We start from the raw sequence: 6,783 nt of genomic DNA on the forward strand, positions 1-6,783 counted from the left end.
TGGGTTTGCAAGTACTTTAGAAAAAGGGAGCAGGATGTTCATGAGGGGTTCTGTGCTTTCCTCCAGCAGGGCCATTTTCTTCCCTTCATGATTTCCTTTGCCATTGAAGAGAAGAAAAAAAGAAAAAAAAACTCTAACTGTATAGAGAGGAATAAAAAAATTTCATCACCCTTCCCAACTCTGCTTGATAGGGAGAGTTTGAGAGAATATATTTGCATTTCTAATTGGAACTCACATGGTGAACATTTATTTATTTATTTTCTCTACTTATATCCAATCTTTTGGTCACAGGCAAAAGGTGGCTTAATAATCAATACAGAAATAGTGCAGTAGAACAATATAACATGTACAGTAAACAGTAGAAACGCAGCGGTAAAAACAAATCCAAAGGTCTTTTCTCAGGACATCAAAGCATGATACCGAAAGTCCTTTAAAATAAGGGTGATTTTTAGGTAGATGGGGAAGAACAGATATGAAATTGCCTCTTACCAAGTCAGACCACCTAACTCAGTATCATTTACTTACTCTAACAAGTGTACATAGCTGCGTCTCCAAGGTTTCAGGTACTGGTCTTCTGGCTATACCAGGGATTGAACCTGGAAGCTTCTGCATGCAAAGAATGACCTTCACCACTGAGCTACAGTCCTTCCCCAAAGTTCAAGGTTTGAAGCTAACTAATATGATTTTTTCCACCCATGGTGAGTATGTTTTTTGGCCCTGCTGATTTTTATCCATGCTGTCAGAGGCTGAGCTGTTTATATGCATTGCAACACCACATGCTGTAGTTCACCTGGATTACACTTTTGACAGGCAGTTGGGAATTAAACATGGTTCTATAATTCAGAACAAGTTTTTATCATTTATTTAGCCATGCACTCAGCCAGTTCAGTCTGTGGCAGCATGGTTTTAGAGTCCATTTGAGAGGCCTGCCACACACTCAGAACTCAAACACATTGGCTCTAAGAGCTGGCATTAAGCAGAAGGTCCGTTTTGACTGACTGGGTACTCTTTTAAGGTGAACGGAGGGCCCTGAAAGGGCAAACAACATGTTACATTAGACACATCATTGGACCATATGTTTGGTTTTTTGTGCTTGTTAACAGCTCTGTGTTTGCCCTAGGAGGGAAGTTGCCGTTGATCAATGGCAGCTCCTACCAATCATCATCTAAAGTTGTGTGTAATTACATTCACATGTTGGCAATCCAATGGACCTTTGTGCAATCGGCTTGTGACACACCTCAATGGAAACTGGCATTTAACAAGGACAAAGGAGCTAAATATATACAGTAGCTGCAAACACAGTTATTTATATTGTATCAATGTAAAATAATCAATTGTATCAATTGTATCAATATACAATATACAATACACAATACAATATACAATACATTATACAATATACAATATACAATATATTGTATCAATGTAAAATAATCCCCTGGGGGCTGGGGGATAAGAATAGGCCCTCAGTTTGGCTGTACTTGTCGTAAGAGGCAACTAAACAGCCACCGGGTAGATGGGACTCGTCAGCCTGGGAAGACAGCTCATCTGAGAGAAGGAAAACTCTGATCCCAAACCTCCACTGCCAGTTATGGAAAAGGCTTCAGGAGTCAACCTCGGGGCAAAATCCGGAGCCGGAGTCCCTGAGGCAGTTCATGGCTGAACACAGTCACGTTCTGGCAACTCCTGCGATGTTGCTGGAACCAACCGTATTGGCTTCTGCCTTTCCATTGGACCATTTCAGCAACATGGAGAGGGGGGATTTGCTGCATGGGTAACAGTCTATCCTCCATATCTACTTTACCCAGGCTTCGCGCACTGGAGAGGACACTCTATTCCAGAACCACCATTCAGAGCGTGACACCATAGTCTTCCGAGACTGAAAGATGCCAACAACAATGTAAAATAAGGGGTAGGGGAAATAAAGAGCAAAATGAAATGAAATAAATGAGCAGTGACCTTAAGGGAGCAATCCCAACAGCCCCCTGAGCCAATGCAAATCCCTTGCACCGGTCCACGGTAGTCACAAAAGTGCCGTTAAGCACTTTTGCGCCAACTTAGTAGGAACCCACTTGACTGGCTTAAGAGGTGAGTCCGTGCCAGCCAAGCTTGGCAGGCACAGTGGTCTGGGGCTGTGTGGGGAGGGCAGAAGGAGGTGTGGGGAGGGTTTGGGGCAGTTTACATATATAAACTGAACAGGAGCAGGGGATATATAAATTATCAGAAATAATAATCCTTCTGACATGTGCATCTTGTGTCCCTGATTGTGGATTGGATCAACATGAATGTGGATCAACATGAATGTGGATTTGTAGTGGCTTCAAAAGAAAAAAAAAAAGGCGGGGGGAATGGGCTTGAAGGGAAGGTATTGCAGAGGACAAGCCCTTCTGCCTTTCTAAGTTTTAGAAGGAAAGGGTTGGGCTGGGGGTGGGAGGCTTAGAGAGATAATCAGGGAAGCAAGAAGCACAATTATAGCTATCTTCCAGGAGGCTCTCTGTCACAAACGTGTGCAGTGTATGGGAGGAGGGCGACTTCCACCTGATGCAGCAATCCACAAGGGGCTTGTTGCACCAGGTACAGTGCATACTGACTGACCAAAATAACCCAATATGTATTGGAATATGAGCTGCTGGAGGTTGTCCATGACTTTGTGTACCTTGTGTCCACAGTCATCATGTCACAGTCCAGTCATGTGTCCATGACTTTGTGTACCAAACTGGAGGTTGTCCGTGACTTTGTGTACCTTGGCTCAACGATCTCCGACACTCTTTCTCTCGATACTGAGCTAAACAAACACATCGGTAAAGCAGCTACCACGTTTTCCAGACTCACAAAGAGAGTCTGGTCCAACAAGAAGCTGACGGAACATACCAAGATCCAGGTCTACAGAGCTTGCGTCCTGAGTACACTTCTGTACTGCAGCGAGTCATGGACTCTTCGCTCACAACAGGAGAGGAAACTGAACGCATTCCACATTTGCTGCCTCCGACGCATTCTCGGCATCACCTGGCAGGACAAAGTTCCAAACAACACAGTCCTGGAACGTGCTGGAATCCCTAACATGTATGCACTGCTGAAACAGAGACGCCTGTGTTGGCTCGGTCATGTCATGAGAATGGATGATGGCTGAATCCCAAAGGATCTCCTCTATGGAGAACTCGTGCAAGGGAAGCGCCCTACAGGTAGACCACAGCTGCGATACAAGGACATCTGCAAGAGGGATCTGAAGGCCTTAGGGATGGACATCAACAGGTGGGAAACCCTGGCCTCTGAGCGGTCGGCTTGGAGGCAGGCTGTGCAGCTTGGCCTTTCCCAGTTTGAAGAGACACTTGGCCAACAGACTGAGGCAAAGAGGCAAAGAGGCAAAGAAGGAAGGCCCATAGCCAGGGAGACAGACCAGGGACAGACTGCACTTGCTCCCAGTGTGGAAGGGATTGTCACTCCCGGATTGGCCTTTTCAGCCACACTAGACACTGTGCCAGAACCACCTTTCAGAGCGCGTTACCATAGTCTTTCAAGACTGAAGGTTGCCAATACATATGAGCTGCTGCCTTTGGGCAGATCTGGGGTCTCTGTGATGTCACCCCTCTTTGATGTGCCAATCTGTGACTTACAGCTCAATTCTACTGGACCTCCACTAGAATGTATGTTGAAGTGATGCAGTGTGCTCTGCAGCTGTCGCAAATGGCCATGCCTCTGCAAGAGGTGAGTGACTACAGTAGCTGCATTGTGCAATGGTGGCCATCATGGGAGCCCTGGCACTGATAAGTTGGCTCAGGGCTAGGCAATAGGTAGGGTGGGCCTAATGGGGAGATGAGGGGGAGGAACAAGATTGGAGTGGGGAGGGTGTGGATCAGTTCTGGGAAGAGCCAATATCAGCTGCAGCAGCGCTACTGATATCCTATCCTCCTTCCTGGCCTACCCAGGTCCACTCAGACTTGCACCAGTAAAGTAGCAGAGGTTTGTCCCAGCCAAGGGAATAAATCATCCCTTGCCTCAAGCAGGCCTCTGGGTTCCAAAACTCCCCAGCGGGATTCAAAGCACACCCCATTAGCATGGCTGTATTAGCAGAAGGAGAGTTACATTGGCTAGGGCAGCCTGTGTGTGAATAAAATTCAGACAAGCACTGATAACTGCTGTAAACCTACAGCTGAAGGACAAACAGGCAGAAGTCAAACCAACATGAAACGGTAGCTTCCACAATCAAATGAGATAGAGATTTGCAGGCTCATCCCATTTTCCCAAAGGACATGACCTGCAAAGTATATTTGCATCTTGGTAGCAAACAGAGGTAAGAATGGAATTGTGGCCTGAGTTCTGGAGAAGCAATGTCCATAGTTCATATTATGGTCCATTGGTGCATGTAGAGACTTCCAGAACGTAGTTCAGAAGCGCTTAATAACAGTTGATGTTGGCAGTCACAGTTGACTTGAGCTGTGCTGCCTGGCATGAATTATGGGCATCTGGGATACTCTTTATCGCTCGTAGGTTACATGAATATTGAGGCCATAATACAAAATAAAATGAGGGGGGAAGAACACACCACCAGTACCATTGTGGTCTACAAAATCGAGTGCATTCTCATATCTAAGGACCATTATAATGGTAGGAAACTGAGAGAAATGCCCAGTAATTGAGAATGGAGATTATTTGACTCACTGTCATCCCTTCATATGGGCTATGGGGATAAAAAAAAAAAGGATTAAAAAAACTCTTCTTGGTTTTACTTTGATCATCTTTAAAATCTTTTGAAGTTGGCCTATATCTCAAAGAAAAAAAAAAAAGAAAATACAAAAATAATCTCTATGTAAATAGAGCTTTTATATATACAAAAGATTGGAGGAGGGGGATTTTAATAAGTAACCTTTTATCCTGCAAAATATGCATTACTTCCTATTATGATAAACAGTTGGTATATTTGAGAAGGAAAATGGCTATACATATACATTACAATTACATATTCATTTGACTTTATATTACATAAACACAACTCAATTTGGATAAATGTCTGAAACCCGAGGAATAAATTAGGACTGGTGCCGAGGCTCCTTCTTTGTCCTTCCCCATTGTGTTGGCAAGATTTGCATTTTATAGTTGCACATTACAAATATGCATATTTCATTATGGTTTTGGATTAAAAGGTTATCATCTCCATTGCCCATTAGTAGTAAACAAACACAGGCTTTCTGGGGGGATTTATCCCTGGCTCAGCTGCTTGCTGATTAGGTTACCATCGGTGGCTTTCCTTGTTTTCCCCTTGTGGAGAGAATCCCTCCAGCCATTTTGAAGTGCAGTTGTCCTCTGAGAACCAGGAATGTGAAAGAGGGTTCGGCAAGTCAGAGGCAGTAACAGTGTGGCACAACAGAACGAAAGGACAGGATGAGAAAGAGATTGTGGAAGTTTGTTCTTAGGCATAGGACCAGAAACTTTGGAGGCAATGCAAAACAGCAGCTCCTTCTAAGTTTTTCAGTACTCAAAGTCAGGCCAACTCAGGCCACTGCTTTAGCCATAAGAGGTGATCGGTGGCCCTATCGTAGTGCAATGACACTTTCTACTATCTGCTATCCCAAATTGAGATCCAATTTCAGAATGATAACACTGAGCATTTGTGTGGCACTTTCTGGGTGGGAGCCAGACTTTGGTTTGGATCCAAAGATGTGCTCAGGCATGCCTGGTGCTGCTGACTCATCCATGAGGCTGATTGTGGCCGTCACCTCCAGAAGATGATTAGTGGAATGTAGCCACTTCCATCCACTGATCACTCCCACTCTTTCTTCTCCTCTTCCCACTTCCAGGATTGGAAAGGGAAGAGGGGAGTGGAGTAGAAAGATTGGTTGGCAACCTTCAGTCTCAAAAGACTATGGTATAAGCCTACAGTACCTGGTATTCCCAGGTGGTCTCCCATCCAAGAACTAACCAGGCCTGACCCTGCTTAGCTTCCGAGATCAGACGAGATTGGGCATGTCCAGGGTAAGTCACTATGGTAGCCCAATCCTAACTAACTCACTGTGCAGGGATGCTATGTGCTGTGTGTGATATGCCCATGCTAGGCTGCTGGGTAGCATCTCTGTAGCTGGCCCAAGTCCATGTGGCCTGGTTCCAGGAATCGAAGCTGGGAAGGGGGTTAGAATTCAGTGGATGCCACTGCTGCCAAACCCTCCCCCTTCCTGGTCCCAATCTGCCCTCCTCCCTGCTCCTGTTGCCACCCCATTGCACCCACCCTGCCTCCCTCTCCCTGTGCATATTAGCCTGTGCTGATGGGTGTTTAGAATCCACATGGAGCTGGCCACATGCTATGTGTGGAGGCAGCTAAGCTGTGCGTTCTGTCATGTCACCTTTTACGACAACCGGAAAGTGCCTTATACTGCTGGGATGCTCATTCCAGCAGTGCACAGCACCAAAGGATTGGGCTGAAAGTGTGGAGGCAAAGAGAGTGTTGGGTTAGAGCAGTGGTTCCCAAAATTTTTTGACTAGCAGCTCCCTTGACCAACTGAGCCATTAGCTGTGGCTTCTCATTAGGGCTACAATCCTAGACATTGTATAGGGTGGAAAGTTTTTGTGAGGATTCCATGGCTCCCCTAGTTGGTTTCTGTGACTCCCCAGGGAGCCATGGTTCATCATTTGGGAATCATTGGCCTAGACTATCAGAGACAAGGGAAAGAGGCTGGCAGGCACATCATCAGGTAAAGTTAGACAGCATTTGGCACACTGGGCCAGTCCTGGGCATGCCCAATGAAATTGTGGCTTTCCTTTTGAGTGGCAAATCCCCATACCATGGCAGAA

The 6,783-nt window shown here is 45.6% G+C and overlaps 1 pseudogene; it reads right to left on the minus strand.

The window, feature by feature from the left end:
• Positions 1-5,868: 5,868 nt before the first annotated feature.
• Positions 5,869-5,986, minus strand: LOC136642466 (5S ribosomal RNA; annotated as a pseudogene).
• Between the last annotated feature and the right edge of the window lie 797 nt (positions 5,987-6,783).

Source organism: Tiliqua scincoides, chromosome 2 (genome assembly GCF_035046505.1).
Source record: "Tiliqua scincoides isolate rTilSci1 chromosome 2, rTilSci1.hap2, whole genome shotgun sequence".
Taxonomy (NCBI): domain Eukaryota; kingdom Metazoa; phylum Chordata; class Lepidosauria; order Squamata; family Scincidae; genus Tiliqua; species Tiliqua scincoides.